The sequence below is a fragment of the Hypanus sabinus genome, chromosome 2, assembly GCF_030144855.1.
Source record: "Hypanus sabinus isolate sHypSab1 chromosome 2, sHypSab1.hap1, whole genome shotgun sequence".
Classification (NCBI taxonomy): Eukaryota; Metazoa; Chordata; class Chondrichthyes; order Myliobatiformes; family Dasyatidae; genus Hypanus; species Hypanus sabinus.
This window is the reverse complement of record NC_082707.1, coordinates 25,960,757-25,985,287: the sequence shown is the minus strand read 5'-3', so window position 1 is coordinate 25,985,287 and position 24,531 is coordinate 25,960,757. Positions and strand designations below refer to the sequence as shown.

Genomic DNA, 24,531 nt, shown 5'->3' with positions numbered 1-24,531 from the left:
AGAGAAAGAGATGATGAATCAGAGAGAGAAATGTATGGGTGCTGGGCAGGTCATAAGGGTAGGCAAGTGGAAAGGTAAGACCGTAAGACATAGGAGCAGAATTAGGCCATTTGGCCCATCACACCAGCTCCACCATTTTATCACGTCTGATTCAATTTTCCTTTCAGCCCCAATCTTCTGCCTTCCCTCCGTATCCATTCATGCTCTGACCAATCAAGAATCTATCAATCTCTACCTTAAATATACATAAAGACTTAGCCTCTGCAACTGCCTGTGGCAAACAATTCCACGGATTCACCACTCTCTGGCTAAAAATATTCCTCCTCATCTCCATTCTAAAGGTACGCCCCTCTATTCTGAGGCTGTGTCCTCTGGTCTTAGACTCTCTCACCATAGGAAACACCTTATCCATATCCACTCTATTAAGGTCTTTTACCATTCGATAGGTTTCAATTAGGTCACCCCTCATTCTCCTTAATGGAGCGAGGGCAGATGTGCAGAATACAGAGGAGATGCTGGTGAAGGTTGCATTGATAGCAGGGGCAGGGAAATCCCCAATTTTTCTGGAAAAATGTCCTGGAATGAAAAGTCTCAACCTGAGAACTAGGGAGTAGAAAGGTAGCCTGACCATGTGGGACCTCAGGCTTCTGTACCTCCTGCCCTGATCGCAGCAGCAAGGAGAAGCCATTACTCGGATGGTGGGGATCATTGACGATTGCTGCTATCTTCTCGGTCAGCGCCTCCTATAGGTGGAAGGCTATGCTTGTAATGGACCAGGTTGTGACTAATAAATTCAGCATCCTGTTGTGTTCCTGTGTGTTATTGTTTCAGGCTGTGACACAATCTCTACTTCTATAACACTATTGCTTTACTTTCTTAACCTAGATTTACTTAGTTATTTGAATTTAAACTCCATGGTTGTCTTGGTATGATTTGAACTCATGCCCCTAAATCAATGGCCCAGGTCTCCAATCATTAAATTAGCATCTTACCCAATATGCCGCTGTATCTTGAGTATCCTGAGTACTTTCCTATGATATATTTCTCATTTGCCCTTCCCCAAGTAGAAGATAATTCCATCACATTTCTATTTGACAGAAGACTGAGTTCCTACTGACTGAGCATCAGAACTGGAAAAATCAAGGAAATTACAGAAGTGTTTTGGCTTGTGATTCTGATAAAATTAATCCTCTTCACATTGGCTATTATTGGCTTCAGCATACCTTTTGACTAACTTAATCAGAAATCATTTGGAGTTTATTTTAGTGAAGACAGTGAAGAAATTGCTAATGTTACAATTTTACCCAGAAGGAAGTATTTAAATTGCCCATGAGCCACAACATACAGACTGTAGATAAATTCAGGGGTATCTTACATGAATTAAACAAGCAATGCGCACAAAATGCTGGAGGAACTCGGCAGGCCAGGCAGCATCTATGGAAAAGAATACAGTCCACGTTTTGGGCCGAGACCCTTCAGCGGGACTGGGGAAAAAAGATGAGGAGTAGAGTTAGAAGGGAGCAACACGAGGTGATAGGTGAAACTGCGAGGGTGAGGGGTGAAGTAAAGAGCTGGGAAGTTAATTGGTGAAAGAGTTACAGGGCTGGAGAAGGGGAGTCTGATAAGTGAGGATAGAAGGCCATGGAAGAAAGAAAAGGGGGAAGCAGCACCAGAGGGAGGAAATGGGCAGGCAAGGTGATAAGGCAAGAGAGGGAAATGGGAATGGGGAATGATGAGGGGGTGATGTGCCATTACCAGAAATTTCCTAGTTCTTTACTTCACCTCTCCCCCTCCCAGGTTCACCTACCATCTTATGGTTCTCCCTCCCCTACACCCACCTTTTAACTCTACTCCTCACCTTTTTTTCTCTCCTGCCGAAGGGTCTCAGCCTGAAATGTCGACTACTCCTCCATAGGTGCAATCTGGCCTGCTGAGTTCCTCCAGCATTTTGTGTGTGTTGCCTGGATTTCTAGTATCTGTAAATTTTCCCTTGTTTGTGTTTGGAATTGAACAATTGATCTTTTAAAGTTAGCTCTAAGCATAATATAACATCAACAAATATAACTTCCATTTATTTGCAGTAACATTTCTTAGTCACAAATTGCTAGCTAATTATCGTTTCACAATAGCAAAAGTCACTTGCATGAAAATACAGCAGGACAAGCTATATATGTTTTTAGTCAAATGTGACATAGGTAATGGCAAGACGTATATCTACTGTTGGGTAAGGCTGAAGAATGACTTGGAAATTAACTAAAACTTTTCACTCTGCATTCAAGCGTAAGATAATAGGACGGGCACAATGGAACAGCAAGTAGAGTGGCTCCTTCACAATTCAGAGACCTGGGGGCAATTCTTTCTTGGCATGTTTTCCGTGTCAAGTTTGTAGATTCTCCCTGTGGCCACGTGGGTTTCAAAGGTACGTAGCTTGGTAGGTTAATCAGCCATTGTAACTTGCTCCTGGTTTGTAGATTACTCATAGAATCTAGGGGGAGTGCGAGAGTATGTGGGAAGAGTAACAAATGGAAATTAATGTAGGATTAGTGTTGGTACGGATTCAGTGGGCTGAAGGGACTGTTGGCATGCTGTGTCTCTGTATGATTCTATAACACTATCTCATATTAAAAAGTAATAAAGGGAATATGAACAATATTTTCCAGTGTTCATAAACATGAAACCAATGAATATTGATCTGATGTATTACATATAAAATATAGTCATATGGTAAAAAGCACAGCTGTGTGTGTGCCTCTTCCATTAGTGCTTTCCATATTATGAAATGTAGCATCAGTGAATATTGTCCTTTTGTTCTAGGCACAAGTTTTTGTCCCTTTAATCTTCACTCTTGTCATCTCACGTCCTGAAGCGGCCCACGTCCTGCTGGTTGGCCGAGTGGTAGCCTCCCACTGGGACTTTTATGCTGCCAGGTGTCATCGCTTCCACATTGAGCTGATAAACACTAAGTATTACTTGTCAGGAAGAGCATTTGCATTACGGCCTTTGCCTCTGAATCAAAAGGTATTACAAAGATGTCAAAGACAAGTACCTAATAGTGACTAAGCAGTTTCCACATTTCACCATTTCTGTCTTGACTTCTAGGCTGGTTGTATTGGCCTCCTGCAGGTAAGTGTAATAATTTCAGCTTCAGAGCCAGGATCATTCCACACCTTTTTATCATAAAAGGTGGGATTGGCCATTGTCTCTGATTGTCCATCAGGTCTAATCCCTACTCTGCATGAGGTATTTTAGCATAATTGCAGTGAAAGGAATGAAATGTGCATTGTGCTGTTCCAAAATGATGCAGTCCCTTCTTGATATAAAAAAAGATGGCCTTATTTAATGCATTAATTCAGTAGTTACATGTTTCTCTAAAGAAAAATACATTAAGCCAGTAGTCTTTTCATCCTTTGTGGTGTATTAGATGCTATTGCTCCTTCACTCACTAAGCTCCGAGTGGCACTGTAATATGCACCATTAGTATTAACTCGCATCAAAGGACAAGCAACTAATACCGGTGGCTGGTACAAAGGAAACTTTTAGCTTTTCCCACCCTGCTGTTTCCCAGATAATGTCATGTGAACAGAGCAGCTCTTTTAATGCATGTATTTCAGAAGGGGAAAAAAATAAAGTTCACGCAGCAGATAATAGAGAAATGTGTTTTGTTGATTTTTCAATGGCCTTTGCAGGACCGGAATATTGCCAGGATGCATTACATTAAACGTGAGACAGACTGCAGTGGGAGAAATAGAGAGGGAATTATTGGGACTGAGAGAAAGAGAGAGGGAGAGAAAGAGAGAGAGAGGAAAGAGAGAGGGGGGGCTTAAGAGATGAGGAATGAATAAAGAATGAAGGATTGAGAGAGAAGGAGAGAGAGGAGAGAGAGAATGGGAGGGATAAAGAGAGAGAGTAGGTTAGAGAGAAAGAATGAGTCTGGAGAAGAAAGGAAATGAGAGAGAGGATGATAAGCTGATGAAAGAAAATCATATGAAATGTAAGGATTTACGATGAAAATACTGGGATAACATTGATAGGGAATGCTTGCAGTGTCAATCTGCATGCTGCTGACATTTGTCCCTCCACACCATACTCTACCAGGACATTTTTTTTAAATCCTCTCCTCCTCCAAGCAATGAATGGGAAAGTCCCAGAGTTGTTCATCGAGCTTCATTGCCAATATCATGACAAAGCCCAGTGGCAGATGATGAACTCACTGAGTCTCCCAGCAGTTACTCTGGGGTATCTGCCCATGAACTTGAAACAGGTTAGATCTGACACAGGAAGGGTGAGTATATTCACTTGACTTGATAGAACCAGCTGAGAGAGAATCAGGGTAAGAAAAGAAAAAAATGAACATTTTGAAATTATTGGCTACAATTTATTCCTCTTTACTACAATGCATTGATTTATTTAAATTATTTTATTATTTTAGGCTAATAGATAATTTTCACTATGTTTTTATTGTTCAGTTAATTTTTAACAGTTTTTGATTCTAATCTTCATCCCTATTGCTTCAGAGAAAAGTAAAATTACTCTGATCTGGTCAAAAAGCAGATGTACATGCAAAATATATGTATACAACAAAATGCTGTATATATTTCTTATGGGAAAATTTGGATTCATAACTGTAGCACTAATGATTAATTTGCATGAGGAAGAAATCCACTTTTGTCAGGCTGGCAGTCCAGTACCCACATCTAGTTCCTTTCCAAGTGTGCTGACTACTGGAGTATTGGACTGAAAGCAATGAAAACCTTACCAAGGTGAGGAGAATTGCCCTGTAACCATTTAGCTACCAGTTGGTCATCAATGTGCCATCAGAGTGATTTGTGCAGGGAACAAGGCACTTCCTAGATGTCTGTTGGCGCATGGCCAAGTGGTTAAGGCGTTCGTCTAGTGATCTGAAGTTCGCTAGTTCGAGCCTTGGCTGAGGCTTGCGTTTGTGTCCTTGAGCAAGGCACTTAACCACACGTTGCTCTTGATGCACCATCAATAACTCTCTGAGACGTGAGGCGAGATATCGGCTTTTATTGACTGGAAGAAAGAACAAGCAGCAATTGACCACCATGCTACATCCTGGAGACTGAGAGGCCGGGCTCAGGCCTCAATCACCTTTATACCGGGATCTGTGGGCGGAGCCACACAGGAGCAGTCAGTGGGGGGGGGGGGGGGGACGACACGTGTCCAGACAGGTATATATAGTTCACCGCAGCTCTGCGACAACACTGGTGCCAAGCTGTATGGGTCCTAATGCCCTTCCCTTGGACAACGCTGGTGGTGTGGAGAGGGGAGACTTGCAGCTTGGGCAACTGCCGGTCTTCCATAAAAAAACCTGGAAACTTTCCAAGGTGAGACTAACGGAGGACACATTTGGAAAGAGGTGAAATCATCGGACAAAGTCAGCATGGATTTGTTAAAGGAAAAACATGTCTGACAAATCTTATAGAATTTTTTGAAGATGTAACTAGTAGAGTGGATAGGGGAGAGCCAGTGGATGTGGTATACTTGGATTTTCAAAAGGCTTTTGACAAGGTCCCACACAGCAAATTAATGTGCAAACTTAAAGCACATGGTATTGGGGGTATGGTATTGATGTGGATAGAGAATTGGTTGGCAGACAGGAAGCAAAGAGTGGGAGTAAACAGGACCTTTTCAGAATGGCAGGCAGTGACTAGTGGGGTACCACAAGGTTCAGTCCTGGGACCCTAGTTGTTTACAATATATATTAATGATTTAGATGAGTGAATTAAATGCAGCATCTCCAAGTTTGCAGATGACACAAAGTTGGGTGGCAGTGCTAGCTGTGAGGAGGATGCTAAGAGGATGCAGGGTGACTTGGATAGGTTAGGTGAGTGGGCAAATTCATGGCAGATGCAATATAATGTAGATAAATGTGAGGTTATCCACTTTGGTTGCAAGAACAGGAAAACAGATTATTGTCTGAATGGTGGCTGATTAGGAAAAGGGGAGGTGCAATGAGACCTGGGTGTCATTGTACACCAGTCATTGAAGGTGGGCATGCTGGTACAGCAGGCGGTGAAAAAGGCAAATGGTATGTTGGCATTCATAGCAAAAAGATTTGAGTACAGGAGCAGGGAGGTTCTACTGCAGTTGTACAAAGCCTTGGTGAGACAGCACCTAGAATATTGTGTGCAGTTTTGGTCCCCTAATCTGAGGAAAGACATTCTTGCCATCGAGGGAGTACAGAGAAGGTTCACCAGATTGATTCCTGGGATGGCAGGACTTTCATATGAAGAAAGGCTGGATCAAAAGGCTTATACTCACTGAAATTTAGAAGATTGAGGGGGTATCTTATTGAAACATATAAAATTCTAAAGGGATTGGACAGGCTAGATGCAGGAAGATTGTTTCCGATGTTTGGGAAGTCCAGAACGAGGGGGCACAGTTTAAGGATAAAGGGGAAGCCTTTTAGGACCGAGATGAGAAAAAACTTCTTCACACAGAGAGTGGTGAATCTGTGGAATTCTCTGCCACAGGAAGCAGTTGAGGCCGGTTCATTGGCTATATTTAAGAGGAAGTTAGATACGGCCCTTGTGGCTAAAGGGATCGGGGGTATGGAGAGAAAGCAGGTACAGGGTTCTGAGTTGGATGATCATACTGAATGGCGGTGCAGGCTCGAAGGGCCGAATGGCCTACTCCTGCACCTATTTTCTATGCTTCTATGTTTCTACTAATTATGTTGGACTTGTGGTAAACAAAGAACCTGTTTACCACAAGAGAATATTGTAGTTGTTTTTGGTTGTCCAGCCTCTGGATGGATGCCAATAAACTGGGAAGAATGCAGAGGAGATTTACCAGGATTTTGTCAAGTTTTGGGGGACTGAGGTGAGGATATGTTGAGCAGTATGGGACATCCTTCAGAGAAGCATAGAAGAATGAGGGGTGATCTTATAGAGACATATAACATCATGTGGGACATAGATCAGGTGAATGCACACAGTTTTTCGCCCAGGGCTGGGGAATCAAGAATTAGAGGGCATAAGGTTAGGGTGAGAAAAGAAGAATTTAATAGAAACCTGAGAGGCAACTGTATCAACCAGAGGATGGTCAGTAAATGAATGAACCTGCAAAAGAAATGGTTGAGACAGGTATGATAACAAAATTTAAATTGTGCTTAGACAGGTACATGGATAAGAAAGGTTTAGAGGAATATAGGGCAAACGTGAAAAAATGGGATTAGTTTATATGGGAATCTGGGTCAGCATGGACCACTTGGGCTGAAGGGCTGTATGGCTCAATGACTCTATGGTGCAAGTTTAGGTGTTCACCTCTTTAACACGAGCATAGTGTTCCATCAGAATGAATGGATCAAATTAAAGTATTAGAACACACAATCCATAATTTCAGAGAAAGCTGACACCAACTGAACTAAAATGGTGCTCACAGATTTTGTTTCTCTGCTTTTGAAATGGGAAGTTCAAAGTTGTAAAGGGAACTTGAAGCCCATCCTTTCCAACACAGAAGCGGTGGTCAGGTCAACTTCCATTCTTGCAAAGTTAATTACGCTGATGCGCATAATAACTGAGATCTCTATTCCCTCTGGGTCCAGACAAAAGTCAGCAAATCTCTGAATGAAACAGGGTTCTATGCAAATCTTGACATCTGCCATTGAGCATGTGGATCCAGAATTCAACAGTGCTTTAAAGCTGTTTTAAAACACACCAGCAATTAGCCCTTAATTATCCATGAGCACTTGGCCCATGAACTTCAATTGGTTATCCATCTTCAAGAGGATACTGGTTTAATCCCACCCCTGCCACTTTACAAGAGCCTATTTATGGCTGGTCAACCTGTTAACCAGCCCATTGTCCTCATAGCATTTCAAAGCATTTTGTTCTCCATCCCAAACTTGCCGAAAGTCAACCTACAGGATCAGGGGACAGGGGAGCAACTTTTTGCTAATCATTCTTGTCACCAAGGAATTGTTGCTTAGTTGTTACAGGGTAGTAGAGGTCACTGGAAGACTGGAATGATATGTTTACACAAGGCTGATTTGTCAGTCTACTGTTGATATAAATCCCATGTTTTATTCTCTCCATCTTTATCAGATTGATCTTGGAGTAGATTAAAAGGTTGGCACAATATGATGGGCTGAAGGGCCTGTATTGTTCATTTTCTTCACTCCCCCCCTGGAATCCATCATTCATTTGCACATTAGGAGCAACTTACAGTACCCCTACCAGGCCAATCATCTTTAGCGTGTACGATGAAACACGTGCGGTCTTGGGGAGAACGTGCAACCTCCACACGCAGGACTGAACATGGGTCTCTGACTCCGTGGGGTTGCAGCAACAAGCCCAAATTAATAATGGAATTCATTAGCAATGGAGACTTGGGTTTATTTTCAATCATATTCCCTAATGGGGCCATTGATGTATCAGTTTTTCACAGTCATTGCTACTTGTCTTGGAGAAGATGGTAAGGCGCCGATTACTTTTGTACCTGAGATCTGCTGCTGAAGACCCAAACAGACAGACCTGGCTAAACTTGTCATGTGAGGATGGAGTGTGAAGGAGTGCTCATGCAGCTGCTCTTAGCCAAGGCTTTTGAACTCTTCTCGGGCTTCCAGCTCGGTACATGAATAGATTATAGCCGATTTTTCAATAGCAAACTCTGGCATCTTTATCCCTGATGAAGATAGCAGAGTTTATCATCATTGACATCGTTAGTATACATCATCATTGGTTCCTTAAGGTTGTTATAGCTGTGGGGGTTAGCAGTGATCAGCTCCCACTATCTACTAAATGCTCCAATGGCGTGCATCTCACATAGCCTCTGGCCTTCACTTGTAGATCAGCTACTAAGCCCAGCAGAGCAATTTCTACTGACAGGAGAAGGGGCAAAGGCAGGTTACTGGCACCTGAAAACCAGTTGCACTGGAAAGATAGGGCTCATTACCTGTGCTTGGTAGCTCACCTAGGAGAAGGAAAACTCCCAAACCTCTGTGTGCTGCCTTGCGGCTACACCCATTCATGGGAAAGGCTTTGGGAGTAAACCCAAAGAAAATATCCAGAGCTGGACTCCCTAAGGCTGTCCAATGTTAAGTTCAATGCTGATTGGTAACTCCCCACGATGCCACTGTATCAGCTTCGGTCATTCTCTGGGATTCATCAGCCTGGTGAAGGGAGGGGCCTGCTCCATGGGCTCTCTATATTATACTGCAATGGTTTGCATATCACATAGGTAGCTAGTATTCAGTATCCATGATCATAGTTTAGGCACAGTTATGGATACACATTCAATACTGACTATGGCAGTGAACCCTCATGTCAAAAGTGAATATCAGTTTTCTGTCAATCTGAGGTAATTACAGACCTCAGGTCAAGATGGCACCTGTGTTCGACGCTCCCTCAGTCAACATCTTCTGGATAGACCTTGAGACTTCTTTTACATTTGTTTTTCATCTTGACTGTGATTCTGGATGTGATTTGCAGTTTGGAGATCTTTTGGGTGTTCCTGCGCTCTGCAGTCTCTGAGAGGATTTCGGGAGACAGAGGCAGTGTGTAGGAACTCTGTGGCAAAAAGATTGCGGGATGGGGCACAAGCCAATGTTCTACTCCACTTTGCCGATTAAAGCTTCCATCCCTCACAGATTAAAGTGACGAAGGAGATAGAAACCGAAGTGAATGAGGAAGGTGAGTGTCGGCTGCCTGCCTTTTGATCACTGATGGGATCGCTCTGCTACGGAGAGGGGAGTCTGCCTTTTGATCACTGATGGGATCGCTCTGCTACGGAGAGGGGAGACTGCCTTTTGATCACTGATGGGATCACTCTGCTACAGAGAGGGGAGACTGCCTTTTGATCACTGGTGGGATCACTCTGCTACAGAGAGGGGAGACTGCCTTTTGATCACTGGTGGGATCACTCTGCTATGGAGAGGGGAGACTGCCTTTTGATCACTGATGGGATCGCTCTGCTACGGAGAGGGGAGACTGCCTTTTGATCACTGATGGGATCGCTCTGCTACGGAGAGGGGAGACTGCCTTTTGATCACTGGTGGGATCGCTCTGCTACGTAGAGGAAAGACTGCCTTTTGATCACTGATGGGATCGCTCTGCTACGGAGAGGGGAGACTGCCTTTTGATCACTGATGGGATCACTCTGCTACAGAGAGGGGAGACTGCCTTTTGATCACTGGTGGGATCACTCTGCTACAGAGAGGGGAGACTGCCTTTTGATCACTGGTGGGATCACTCTGCTATGGAGAGGGGAGACTGCCTTTTGATCACTGATGGGATCGCTCTGCTACGGAGAGGGGAGACTGCCTTTTGATCACTGATGGGATCGCTCTGCTACGGAGAGGGGAGACTGCCTTTTGATCACTGGTGGGATCGCTCTGCTACGTAGAGGGGAGACTGCCTTTTGATCACTGATGGGATCGCTCTGCTACGGAGAGGGGAGACTGCCTTTTGATCACTGGTGGGATCACTCTGCTACGGAGAGGGGAGACTGCCTTTTGATCACTGATGGGATCGCTCTGCTACGGAGAGGGGAGACTGCCTTTTGATCACTGATGGGATCACTCTGCTACAGAGAGGGGAGACTGCCTTTTGATCACTGGTGGGATCACTCTGATACAGAGAGGGGAGACTGCCTTTTGATCACTGGTGGGATCACTCTGCTATGGAGAGGGGAGACTGCCTTTTGATCACTGATGGGATCGCTCTGCTACGGAGAGGGGAGACTGCCTTTTGATCACTGATGGGATCGCTCTGCTACGGAGAGGGGAGACTGCCTTTTGATCACTGGTGGGATCGCTCTGCTACGTAGAGGAAAGACTGCCTTTTGATCACTGGTGGGATCGCTCTGCTACGGAGAGAGGAGACTGCCTTTTGATCACTGGTGGGATCGCTCTGCTACGGAGAGGGGAGACTGCCTTTTGATCACTGATGGGATCGCTCTGCTACGGAGAGGGGAGACTGCCTTTTGATCACTGGTGGGATCACTCTGCTACGGAGAGGGGAGACTGCCTTTTGATCACTGGTGGGATCGCTCTGCTACGGAGAGAGGAGACTGCCTTTTGATCACTGGTGGGATCGCTCTGCTACGGAGAGGGGAGACTGCCTTTTGATCACTGATGGGATCGCTCTGCTACGGAGAGGGGAGACTGCCTTTTGATCACTGATGGGATCGCTCTGCTACGGAGAGGGGAGACTGCCTTTTGATCACTGGTGGGATCGCTCTGCTACGGAGAGAGGAGACTGCCTTTTGATCACTGGTGGGATCGCTCTGCTACGGAGAGGGGAGACTGCCTTTTGATCACTGATGGGATCGCTCTGCTACGGAGAGGGGAGACTGCCTTTTGATCACTGGTGGGATCACTCTGCTACGGAGAGGGGAGACTGCCTTTTGATCACTGGTGGGATCACTCTGCTACGGAGAGGGGAGACTGCCTTTTGATCACTGATGGGATCGCTCTGCTACGGAGAGGGGAGACTGCCTTTTGATCACTGATGGGATCGCTCTGCTACGGAGAGGGGAGACTGCCTTTTGATCACTGGTGGGATCGCTCTGCTACGTAGAGGAAAGACTGCCTTTTGATCACTGGTGGGATCGCTCTGCTACGGAGAGAGGAGACTGCCTTTTGATCACTGGTGGGATCGCTCTGCTACGGAGAGGGGAGACTGCCTTTTGATCACTGATGGGATCGCTCTGCTACGGAGAGGGGAGACTGCCTTTTGATCACTGGTGGGATCACTCTGCTACGGAGAGGGGAGACTGCCTTTTGATCACTGGTGGGATCGCTCTGCTACGGAGAGGGGAGACTGCCTTTTGATCACTGATGGGATCGCTCTGCTACGGAGAGGGGAGACTGCCTTTTGATCACTGATGGGATCGCTCTGCTAGGGAGAGGGGAGACTGCCTTTTGATCACTGGTGGGATCACTCTGGTATGGAGAGGGGAGACTGCCTTTTGATCACTGAAGGGATCGCTCTGCTACGGAGAGGGGAGACTGCCTTTTGATCACTGGTGGGATCGCTCTGCTACGGAGAGGGGAGACTGCCTTTTGATCACTGGTGGGATCGCTCTGCTACGTAGAGGAAAGACTGCCTTTTGATCACTGGTGGGATCGCTCTGCTACGGAGAGAGGAGACTGCCTTTTGATCACTGGTGGGATCGCTCTGCTATGGAGCGGAGAGACTGCCTTTTGATCACTGGTGGGATCGCTCTGCTACGGAGAGGGGAGACTGCCTTTTGATCACTGGTGGGATCACTTTGCTACGGAGAGGGGAGACTGCCTTTTGATCACTGGTGAGATCGCTCTGCTACGGAGTGGAGAGTCTGCCTTTTGATCACTGGTGGGATCACCCTGCTACGGAGAGGGGAGACTGCCTTTTGATCACTGATGGGATCGCTCTGCTACGGAGAGAGGAGACTGCCTTTTGATCACTGGTGGGATCACTCTGCTATGGAGCGGAGAGTCTGCCTTTTGATCACTGGTGGGATCGCTCTGCTATGGAGCGGAGAGACTGCCTTTTGATCACTGGTGGGATCACTCTGCTACGGAGAGGGGAGACTGCCTTTTGATCACTGATGGGATCGCTCTGCTACGGAGAGGGGAGACTGCCTTTTGATCACTGATGGGATTGCTCTGCTACGGAGAGGGGAGACTGCCTTTTGATCACTGGTGGGATCACTCTGCTATGGAGAGGGGAGACTGCCTTTTGATCACTGATGGGATCGCTCTGCTACGGAGAGGGGAGACTGCCTTTTGATCACTGATGGGATCGCTCTGCTACGGAGAGGGGAGACTGCCTTTTGATCACTGGTGCGATCGCTCTGCTACGTAGAGGAAAGACTGCCTTTTGATCACTGGTGGGATCGCTCTGCTACGGAGAGAGGAGACTGCCTTTTGATCACTGGTGGGATCGCTCTGCTATGGAGCGGGGAGACTGCCTTTTGATCACTGGTGGGATCGCTCTGCTACGGAGAGGGGAGACTGCCTTTTGATCACTGGTGGGATCACTTTGCTACGGAGAGGGGAGACTGCCTTTTGATCACTGGTGAGATCGCTCTGCTACGGAGTGGAGAGTCTGCCTTTTGATCACTGGTGGGATCACCCTGCTACGGAGAGGGGAGACTGCCTTTTGATCACTGATGGGATCGCTCTGCTACGGAGAGAGGAGACTGCCTTTTGATCACTGGTGGGATCACTCTGCTATGGAGCGGAGAGTCTGCCTTTTGATCACTGGTGGGATCACTCTGCTACGGAGAGGGGAGACTGCCTTTTGATCACTGATGGGATCGCTCTGCTACGGAGAGGGGAGACTGCCTTTTGATCACTGGGGGATCACTCTGCTACGGAGAGGGGAGGCTGCCTTATGATCACTGGTGGGATCGCTCTGCTACGTAGAGGAAAGACTGCCTTTTGATCACTGATGGGATCGCTCTGCTACGGAGAGAGGAGACTGCCTTTTGATCACTGGTGGGATCGCTCTGCTATGGAGCGGAGAGACTGCCTTTTGATCACTGGTGGGATCGCTCTGCTACGGAGAGGGGAGACTGCCTTTTGATCACTGGTGGGATCACTCTGCTACGGAGAGGGGAGACTGCCTTTTGATCACTGATGGGATCGCTCTGCTACGGAGAGGGGAGACTGCCTTTTGATCACTGATGGGATTGCTCTGCTACGGAGAGGGGAGACTGCCTTTTGATCACTGGTGGGATCACTCTGCTATGGAGAGGGGAGACTGCCTTTTGATCACTGATGGGATCGCTCTGCTACGGAGAGGGGAGACTGCCTTTTGATCACTGATGGGATCGCTCTGCTACGGAGAGGGGAGACTGCCTTTTGATCACTGGTGCGATCGCTCTGCTACGTAGAGGAAAGACTGCCTTTTGATCACTGGTGGGATCGCTCTGCTACGGAGAGAGGAGACTGCCTTTTGATCACTGGTGGGATCGCTCTGCTATGGAGCGGGGAGACTGCCTTTTGATCACTGGTGGGATCGCTCTGCTACGGAGAGGGGAGACTGCCTTTTGATCACTGGTGGGATTACTTTGCTACGGAGAGGGGAGACTGCCTTTTGATCACTGGTGAGATCGCTCTGCTACGTAGAGGAAAGACTGCCTTTTGATCACTGATGGGATCGCTCTGCTACGGAGAGAGGAGACTGCCTTTTGATCACTGGTGGGATCGCTCTGCTACGGAGAGGGGAGACTGCCTTTTGATCACTGGGGGATCACTCTGCTACGGAGAGGGGAGGCTGCCTTTTGATCACTGATGGGATCACTCTGCTACGGAGAGGGGAGACTGCTTTTTGATCACTGGTGGGATCACTCTGCTCTGGAGAGGGGAGACTGCCTTTTGATCGCTGATGAGATCACTTTGCTATGGAGAGGGGAGACTGCTTTTTGATCACTGGTGGGATCACTCTGCTCTGGAGAGGGGAGACTGCTTTTTGATCACTGGTGGGATCACTCTGCTACGGAGAGGGGAGACTGCTTTTTGATCACTGGTGGGATCACTCTGCTACGGAGAGGGGAGACTGCCTTTTGATCACTGATGGGATCACTCTGCTACGGAGAGGGGAGACTGCCTTTTGATCACTGGTGGGATCACTTTGCTATGGAGAGGGGAGACTGCTTTTTGATCACTGGTGGGATCACTCTGCTCTGGAGAGGGCAGACTGCCTTTTGATCACTGATGGGATCGCTCTGCTACGGAGAGTGGAGACTGCCTTTTGATCACGGGTGGAAATACTCTGCTACGGAGAGAGGAGACTGCCTTTTGATCACTGGTGGGATCACTCTGCTCTGGAGAGGGGAGACTGCCTTTTGATCACTGGTGGGATCACTCTGCTACGGAGAGGGGAGACTGCTTTTTGATCACTGGGGGATCACTCTGCTCTGGAGAGGGGAGACTGCCTTTTGATCGCTGGTGGGATCGCTCTGCTACGGACAGAGGAAAGCCTGACACTGTGCCTGGAAAATGCTATCCAGTTTTTCTGTGCTTTGGATGTGGACTTGGACTATAGCCTTTTCTCAGTCTTACATTTTTTTTTATTCTGCGTTTTTTGCCCGAACTTTCTCGCATTTTTGGTGTGCAGGGGAGAGGGGTTTGGGGACCAATGCGCTTGTTCCACTTTTGTTTGCTTTTTTAATGCGGGGAGGAGGGATGTGGCATTTGATGATCATGCTGCCATTCTTTTGGTTCTTAGTTTCATGGCTATCTGGAGAAGAAGAATTTCAGAGTTATACACTTTGATAATAAATTAACCTTTGAAAGTAGTTCTGCGGTCAACTTTGAGTGCCAGTGGAATGGAGACTTTGATGTAAATACTTCTGAATGTTGAACTTGGTGACAGACTCCTGTCAATGGACTCTGCTGCAGAGGACGTTCACTAAGTTTAGACTAAATGTAAGAGTATGTTACTTCTGTATAAATTACTTGCACTTCCAATGATACTTTCACTTATTTATAGTGTATTGTTACAGTTTTTTTTTTGCAGAATTGCTTGTTTTACTTCTTAAACTTTAAGATTGTTGTTGAATTTCAGGGAAATTGAGAAGCATTCAAAATATTTGACAACCTAGACCGATGGTGTGGCTTCACTGTTAGTCAAAAATTTACATTACTTGATCGTGCCCTCCAGATTGTGCAGAGTTTTGTCTACCCAGTTATAGGGGGGACATCATTAAGTTGGAAAGAGTGCACAGGAGATTTACAAGGATTTGAGGGCCTCAGATATAGGGAGAGGTTGGGTAAGCTTGAACTTTTAGTTCGTGGAATGCAGAAGACAGCTGTAACCATAGAGAGATGGATAAAATCATGACTGGCTGAATAGGGTGAATGCACAGCCTTTTATACAGCATTGGGGAATCAAACACTAGAGAGCAGAAGTTTAAAATGAGATGGGAAAGATTTAAAAGATGCCCGTTGGGCGAATTCTTCATACAGAGGGTGGTGTGTATATAGAACAAGCTGTCAGAGGAAATGGTTGAAGCAGCTACAATAACAACATCTGAAAGTTCCTTGGACAGGTGCATGGGACGTGGGACAAATGCAAGCAAGTGAGACTAGCTTAGACAGGCATCTTGGTTGGAATGGGCAAGTTGGACAGAGGACCTGTTTCCACGATGCACTCTGACTCTGTGACAGAGGCTTCTCTGCTCAATGGGGCCAGGAGCTTTAGTGTAAGATGTTCATCTTCAGTCCATACTCACAAGGTGAGTATAGGAGAGTTATGAATTTTGGAGGTGAGTCCCATTCAGCAAAATACTGCTGATGCATTTGGAGCTGCACCAAGTCTGTAAGGAAGAGTCCTGTTTGTATTTGGTGCTTCCCACACTCAAATAAACCTGCAGGGTTCTCAAGGGGTCCGATGGACTGGGCGGGTGGGGCAATTGTTACAGCTTCATGTATTCCCACTGCTGTCTGTAAGGAGTCTGTACATTCTCCCCGTGACCACGTGAGTTTCCTCCCACAGTCCAAAGCTGTACCGGTTAACAGGTTAATTAGTCATTGTAAATTGTCCCGTGATTAGGCCAGAGTTAAATCGGGGGTTGCAGGTTAGCATGGCTCGAAGGTCAGACAGGGCCTATCCTGTATCGCACCTCAATAAATAAATAAACCCAATTCTCACAATGCATCAGGTTCATTTTACACCGCCTCTTCAGAGAGGGCATCTGAATTCACCAACAGCCTACGGTGCACAATCCTGTGTGCGTTGAACTGCACGGTTCACGAGTTAGGGTAAACTGGCTACGATGGATCACGATTTCAACACAAATTCAAAGGCATAGCAGCAAGTGTGGGTGGCAGGATGGAGATTCCTCCCTACCAAAGGGGGAATAAGATGCTCCTTCCCTTCACTAGACTGCCAATCACCCTTGGACGAGGTGTAGCACCTGCTTGGCCTCCCACACACCCCCCCCCCCCCCCCAAATCAGGGTCAGGTGAAGCCACAGAAGCAGGTTCTGGAGGATCGTATGAGCAGCTGGTGCATATCATAAGTCCTGCTTATGTGACCACAGATACCAGGCAGACAATCTCTGAAGAGTATTTATAATGGCTGGAGTCACCCATCTTGGAAAGACACTGCCCAGAAGAAGGCAATGGAAAATCACTTCAGTAGAAATATTTGCCAAAAACAGTCATGGAGGCCATTTATGCCCATGTCTTACGACACAGCACATGATGGTGTTGATGATGGGCAGCAAATGAGAGGGGTATTCCAGGCTTTGAGATCTGCTGGACACAAATGATAATTCCACCCAAATGAAGATCAGTATTTCCTAACTTGCTAGTGCTTGTTTGATAACCTCCGCACAGTGGACTGGGAATGACTTGCCCTCGCAGTCGGTACTTAGCGATTTTGCCGACGAGCACGAGACTTTCCTGTAATCCGTCAGGACCATCCTGGTGCTGCAGGCTTCCCTGACCCAAGTTCATTTTCCAGCAACATTTCAATTCAATATTAAAATTAGCTTTACATTAACAAATGTAATGAGCCTGCATTAATCATGTGGCTCTCCTGTGTAATCTGACAGAGAATTTGACAGGAAACCAGCAGTACCATACGGTATATTGACATTCAGTCTTTTACTGCATGCTACATAATTAACAACCTGAAGTCAAATGTCGTGTCCCTAGAAAATGTCATTTTAAACTCTTCAGCATACTCCTAACAGTATTGACTATATTTTTAACATTTCTCCGAACAAAATGTCACACCTGATGGTTTAATCACTAATTGACTGGAACATCCCTTAAGGAGCAGTGGCGTTAACCTTGTGAACTAATGAGACCCAGAGGGACGGTCTGCTTGTTAGTTCACAAGCTTTTGTCTGCTGCAGCGGGTGAAAATCCTGTCCCCACCTCAGGGAGCTCCGCTAAGCCAATAACCAAAATCTTTTGCAAATGCGGCTTCACTCCCCAGCCCCCAATCGGAAGTGCCTTTCAATCTGAGGCGGCTCAGGACTGAAGGGAATTGTTTTTTGGGTGTCTCGCTTGATTGAGCTGCTCAAAACAATGCCAGCTGGTCTCTTTAGGTCCAGCACTCTGTAGGGCACACAATTCCTGCCTGACAGATGTGTTTCTCCCTGTAGCTAACACCTCTGCTGCTTACCTCATTTGTTGTGGCCCTGCTTTTGACGTGGCAAGGCCCACGCAAGGTTGGCATTACGTCGCCAGTGTCTCCTCGATGCACGAGCTGTCCTCTGACACAATGGTAGATGAGTCTTTTGCTGGGGCCTTGGCAACAGTGTCACGCTGTGCTGGTGAAACTATCGCTCGTCTGAAGCAGGTCTGACCTGCTGAGTGTGAACAGAATATTTTGTATTTGTTTTGGATTTCCAGCATCTGCAGTTCCCCTGTCATTTTTGCCCCTCCCCCCACCCCATCCCATTCCATTCCCTTGAGCTGACAGAGAGTTTAATACTCCCTTATTGTCCAGCCTTGGAGGTGTGTGTCATACAGTCAGATGGTCTTAGTACACAGATACTGGTCCTTTGGCCCAGCTCCCAATTACATTCCCACTTACCAATACTTGGATGTTATATTCTATTGCCTGGCCAATTCAAGTGTTCCACGATATTTCTGCAATTTTATGAGAGTACCTGCCTCCACTGTCCCCAAAGGTTCTGTATTGCAGAAAGCAACTACTCTCTTCAGAAGGTTTGCTCCTTTGCTGTCAATTCTCAGCTGCGTAGGTAAAAGTTCTCTGCCTACTTTTGTTCAGTCCCCAAGGGAGGGCGAATCAGAATCAGGTTTATTATAAGACAATAAGTCATAGGAGCAGAATTAGGCCATTTGGCCCATTGAGTCTGCTCTGCCATTTCATCATGGCAGATTTATTATCCCTCTCATTTCCATTCTCTTGCCTTCCCCCTGTAAACTTCACCGAACTTACTAATCAACAAACTATCAACCTCTGCTTTAAATATGCCCAATAACTTGGCCTCCAAGTCATCTGTGACAATGAATTCCACAGAATCACCATCATCTGGCTAAAGAAATTCCTCCTCAACTCTAAAGGGACATCCTGATATTCTGAGGCTGTGCTCTCTGGTCCTAACGACGTATTCTCCCCACACCCACTCCAAAATTCAGTCGGTTTCAAGGAGATTACCCCCTCCCCATTCTTTTATATAATTTATTCATAATGAGAGATTCCATCCAGCCGGGACATTTCCTCTTCACCTATTTGCAGTCAGGCTAAATATGTACCACCAGGCTCAAAGTCTGCTTTCTACTTCACTGATATAAGACCATTAAATTGTTCTCTAGTACTGTACATGAAGTTGAATGCAACCCAACAATCTACCTGCACCTTACTGTTCACCTGCAATGCACCCTCTCCGGAGATGCCACCCGCCCCCACTATTGTGCCACCCAAAGCATCATGGAATGAACCGATCGGTATGTACAGTATACAACAAAATTATTTTTCTGCATTTTGATATTGTGACAATGAAAAAAAAGAAATTCCAATCTCATTCTCCCCATAGTCCGTTAGTGCCCTGCTCACAACACATACACTGTCACTTGAGGGCACACTTCAAGTGCGAGGTAGTAACAGCATTAATCACATTCGAGATTAGTTAGGCTGTGAGATCAGGAGCCGCATATTGCCACCTTTATTGCACCAATTTGTTCTGTGCAAGGTGGCCAATCCGTTCACTGGATATGAACGACTCGATGACAACCTTTTGACTCCCCCGACACACATCCCACATACCTCAGGGAGGTGGCACAGCCTCCTCCCCGACACCTGAGAGCTGCTGTCAACATCACCCGCTCCGCACTCCACAAACCGCTGTCACCCCCAACTCCTACCACCACAGAGCACTTCCCTCACCTCCTTCCTCAGGTCACACCGTACTCCGCCTCTGATTCTCCTGGACTCCCACCCCATCATCGGACTTCTCACTATCTCCACATACATACCAGTTAGTTGAGTGGTATCGCAGCAACAACCATGCACTCAACGTCAGCAAGACCAACGACCTGATTGTGGACTTCAGAAAGCTAAGATGAAGGAACACGAACTCACCCTCAGAGAGGGATCAGAAACGTAGAGAGTGAGCAACTTCAAGCACCTGGGTGTCAATATCTCCGAGGACCTAATTAATGCAGCGACAAAGAGGGCAAGAGAGAGGCTCTGTTCCATCGGGAGTTTGTGGAGATCTGCTTTGTCAACTAAAACACTCAAAAACTTCAACAAGTGTGCCGTGAAAGAGAGCATTCTGACTGGCTACACCACTATTTTGGCTTAGGAGGGGGCATTGCACAAGATCAACGTAAGTTGCAGAAAATTGTAAGATTAGTCAGCTTCATCATGGGTACCAGCCTCTGTAGTATTCATGACATCTTCGACCAGTGATGCCTTAGGAAAGAGGCGTCCATCATTAAGGACCCCAATCACCCAGGACATCAGAAAGGAGGTACAGAAGCCTGAAGGCACACACTCAGTGATTCAGGAACAGCTTCTTCCCCTCTGCCATCTGATTTTTAAATGGACATTGAACCCATGAACATTACCTCACCATTTCTTTATTTCTGGTATTTTTTGCACTACTTAACTATTTAATAGACATATATAAACTTACTGTAATTCAAGTTTTTTGTTCTCTATATTTATTTATCTTGTATTTCATTGTACTGCTGCTGTAAAATTAACAAATTTTACACCATATGCCGGTGATATTAAACCTGGTTCTGGTTCTGATTCCTTCATCATCTGCTTGGCAGACTCATCACTGACAAGTCATAAAATTGATCATTTTGCGGCAGCAGTACAGTGAGAAATACATAAAAATTTACAAGCACACAAGATTCTGAAGATGCTGAGAATCGTAACACGTGCAAAATGCTGGAGGAACTCAGCAGATCGGTCAGCATTTTATGGAGAGGAATAAACAGTCGACATTTCAGGCTGACATATCAGGGCCTTCATAAAAATTGCTATAAGTTACAAGGAGAAAAAGAATTCTAAATAAAAATTAAGGAAGTACAGAAGTGTGATCGATCAGCTGGTGGAGTGGTGTCGCAACAACAACCTTGCACTCAACATCAGTTAAGACCAAGGAATTGATTGTGGACGTTAGGAAGGAGAAGTCAAGGGATCACATGCCAGTCCTTATCAAGGGATCAGAAGTGGAAAGGGTGAACATTTTCAAGTTCCTGAGTATCAATATCAATGAGGATCCATCCTGGGCCCAACACTAATGCAGCTATAAAGATACAACAGCGGGTATATTTCAATTGGAGTTTGAGGGGAGCTGGTATGTAAACAAACACTCTAGCAAATTTCTACAGATGTACTATAGAGAGTAATCTAATTGGTTGCATCACTGTATGATTTGGAGAGGCTACTGCACAGGACCAGAAAACTGCATAATGTTGCAAACACAGCCACCTCCAGCATGGGCACCAGCCCTCCCAGCATCAAAAAGTGATGCCTCAGAAAGGCTGCATCCATCATTAAGGATCCCAATCAGTCAGCCATGCCCTCTTCTCATTGCTACCAAGAAGGTGGAAATACAGGAACTTTTGAAGACACAGACTTAATGTTTTAGGATCAGCTTCATACCCTCCAGTAGCAGACCTCCAAATGAATATAAATACTCCTGTACCTCCTTGCTCATGGTAACAATGAGAAAAGGGCAAGTCCTGAATGGTTGCCAACTTCTTATGCCCAGCCTATTGAAGATGTTGGTGACAGTGGGGAGGCAAGTGACCATGACAGAACTGGCCAATTTCACAAGACTCTGTAGCTTCTCATTCTGGGCATTTGCACTTCCAGTCAAAATGCTCTCCACAGTGTCCTCAGCATTCCTTTTTCTCCAGAATTGATTAGAGAGCTTAAGGTAAAAGAACCCTTCAGGGAAGTGACCATGATATGACTAATCCAGCCTGAAATTTGAGGAGAAGCTAAAGTCAAATGCATCTGTATTACAGTGGAATAAATGGAATTACAGAGGCATGACTGAAGACTTGGGCAGTATTACTTAGAAAAGAACATTGGAGAGGATGGCAGCAGAGCAGCGAAGGCTGTACTTTCTGGAAGCAATTCAGAAGGCTCAGGATGTATCAATCCCAAAGAGGAAGAAGTATTCTAAAGGAAAGATACGCAACCATGGCTAACTAGAGAAGTCAAAGCCAACATAAAAGCCAAAGCGAGGGCTTATAATAGAGCAAAAAATAGTGAGAAGTTAGAGTATTGGGAAGCTTTTAAAAACCAACAGATGGCAACTCAAAAAAGCATTAAGCAGGTAAAGATAGAATACAAAAGCAACTCGCAAAAGTTTCTTTAGATACGTAAAATGTAAAAGAGAGGTGAGAGTGGATATCGGACACCTGGAAACCAATGCTAGAGAGGTAATAATGGAGGACAACAAAATGGCAGATGAACTGAATAAGTATTTTGCATCAGTCATCACTGATACTAGCAGAATGATGGGAGTTCCAAGTGTCAGGGGTGATGAAGTGTAAGAAGTTACCATTACTAGAGAGAAGGTTCTTGGGAAACTGAAGAGTCTGAAGGTAGATAATCACCTGGACCAAACATAGTACAACCCAGAGTTCAGAAAGAGGAGTCTGAAGATATTGTGGAGGCATTAATAATGACCTTTCAAGAATCACTACATACTGGGATGATTCTGGAAGACTGGAAAACTGCAAACGTCATCCCACACTTCAAGAATGAAGAAAGGCAAAAGAAAGGAAACTAAAGACCTGTTGGTCTAACTTCAGTGGTTGGGAAAATGTTGGAGTCGATTTTTAAGAATGAGGTCTCAGGATGTTTGAAAGAACAGGATAAAATAGGCCATAGTCAGCATAGTTTCCTCAAAGGAAAGTCTTGTCTGACAAACCTGTTGGAATTCTTCGAAGAAACAACACGCAGGATAAACAAAGAAGAATCTGTTGCTGCTGTGTACTTGGATTTTCAGAAGGCCTTTGACAAAGTACCATTCACAAGGTTGCTAACCAAGCTATGAGCCCATGGTATTACAGGAAAGATTCTAGAAGGGAAAAAGCAGTGGCTGATTGGCAGGAGGCGAAGAGTGGGAATAAACTTAGCATCTTCTGGCTGCCTGCCAGTGGCTAGTAGTGTTTCACAGGGGTCTGTGTTGGGACCAATTCTTTTTATGTTATGTGTCAATGATTTGGGTGATGGAATTGATACTTTGTTGCAAAGAATGCAGATGACATGAAGATAGGTGGAGGGGTAGTTAGTTTTGAGGAATTAGAGGGGGGACAGAAGCGCAGATGGATTAGGACGATGGTCAAAGAAATGGCACATGGAATATTGTGTCATGAAGGGTACTGTTGCACTTTGGTAGAAGAATTAAAGGGTTGGCTATTTTCTAGATAGAGAGAATTGTTTTAAAAATGAGGTACAAAGACTTGGGAGTCCTTGTGCAGAATTCTATAAAGGTTAATTTGCAGGGTTTGTCTGTGGTGAGGAAAGCAAGTGCAATGTTAGAATTCCTTTTAAGAGGACTAGAATATAAAAGCAAGGATGTGATGTTGAAACTTTATAAAGCCCTGGTGAGGCCTCACTTAGAATTTGTGAGCAGGTTTGTGCCCCTAATCTTAGAAAGGATGTGCTGAAACTGGAGAGGGTTCAAAGGAGGCTCATTAAAATGATTCCAGGATTGAATGGCTTGTCATATGAGGAACATTTGATGGATCTGGGCCTGTATTCACTAGAGCCCAGAAAAATGAGGGGTGGCCTCATTGAAACCTATTAAATGGTGAAAGGCCTTGATAGACTGGGTGTGGAGTGGATGTTTCCTTTGGAGAGTCTAAGACTAGTAGACGCAGCCTCAGATTAGAGGGATGTCCTTTTAGAATGGAGATGAAGAGAAATTTCTTTAGTCAAATAGTGATGAATCTGTGGAATTCTTCGCCACAGGCAATCGTTGAGACCAAGTCTTTATGTACATTTAAGGCAGAGCTTGATAGATTCTTGATTGGTCAGGGCATGAAGGGATTCGACTGGAAGGCAGGATATTGGTGCAGAGAGGAATAATGTTCAAAGAATTGGTCCCAGCACAGACCCCTGTGGAACACCGCTAGTCACAAGCAGCAGGTCAGAAGAGGCTCCTCTTATTCCCACACTTTGCCTCCTGCCAATCAGCCACTACATTATCAATGCTAGATTCTTTCCTGTAATACCATAGGCTTGCTGGCGAACGTGCAGTCTCTGGTGAATAAAATCGATGATCTCAGAGCCAGGGTGCTGAATCAGAGGGACGCTAGGACCACGTGTGTCCTTTGTTTCGCAGAATCCTGGTTAACCCCTTCTGTACTGGATGCAGTGATTCAGATTGATGAGTTTACTATACATCGTCAGGATAGATCTATAGAGTCTCTCAAAAGCAGAGATGGAGGAGTATGCCTCGTAATCAACTCTTCTTGGTGCACAAATATATCAGTGCTGTCCCAATTCTGCTCACCAGACCTGGAATATCTAGCAGTAAAGTGTCATCCTTTTTACCTACCACGGGAGTTCTCTGGGGTCATTCTGGTAGCAGGTTACACTCCACTTCAGGCCAATGTCA

At 45.7% G+C, this 24,531-nt stretch overlaps 1 long non-coding RNA gene across 1 annotated transcript in view; it reads right to left on the bottom strand.

The window, feature by feature from the left end:
* Positions 1–24,531, bottom strand: part of LOC132404470 (uncharacterized) — a 102,568-nt gene that overhangs the window by 37,693 nt on the left and 40,344 nt on the right. Inside the window, exon 3 of the long non-coding RNA XR_009515548.1 lies at positions 18,090–18,276. This is a non-coding gene — a long non-coding RNA (uncharacterized LOC132404470). The remainder of the gene's footprint in view (positions 1–18,089; positions 18,277–24,531) is intronic.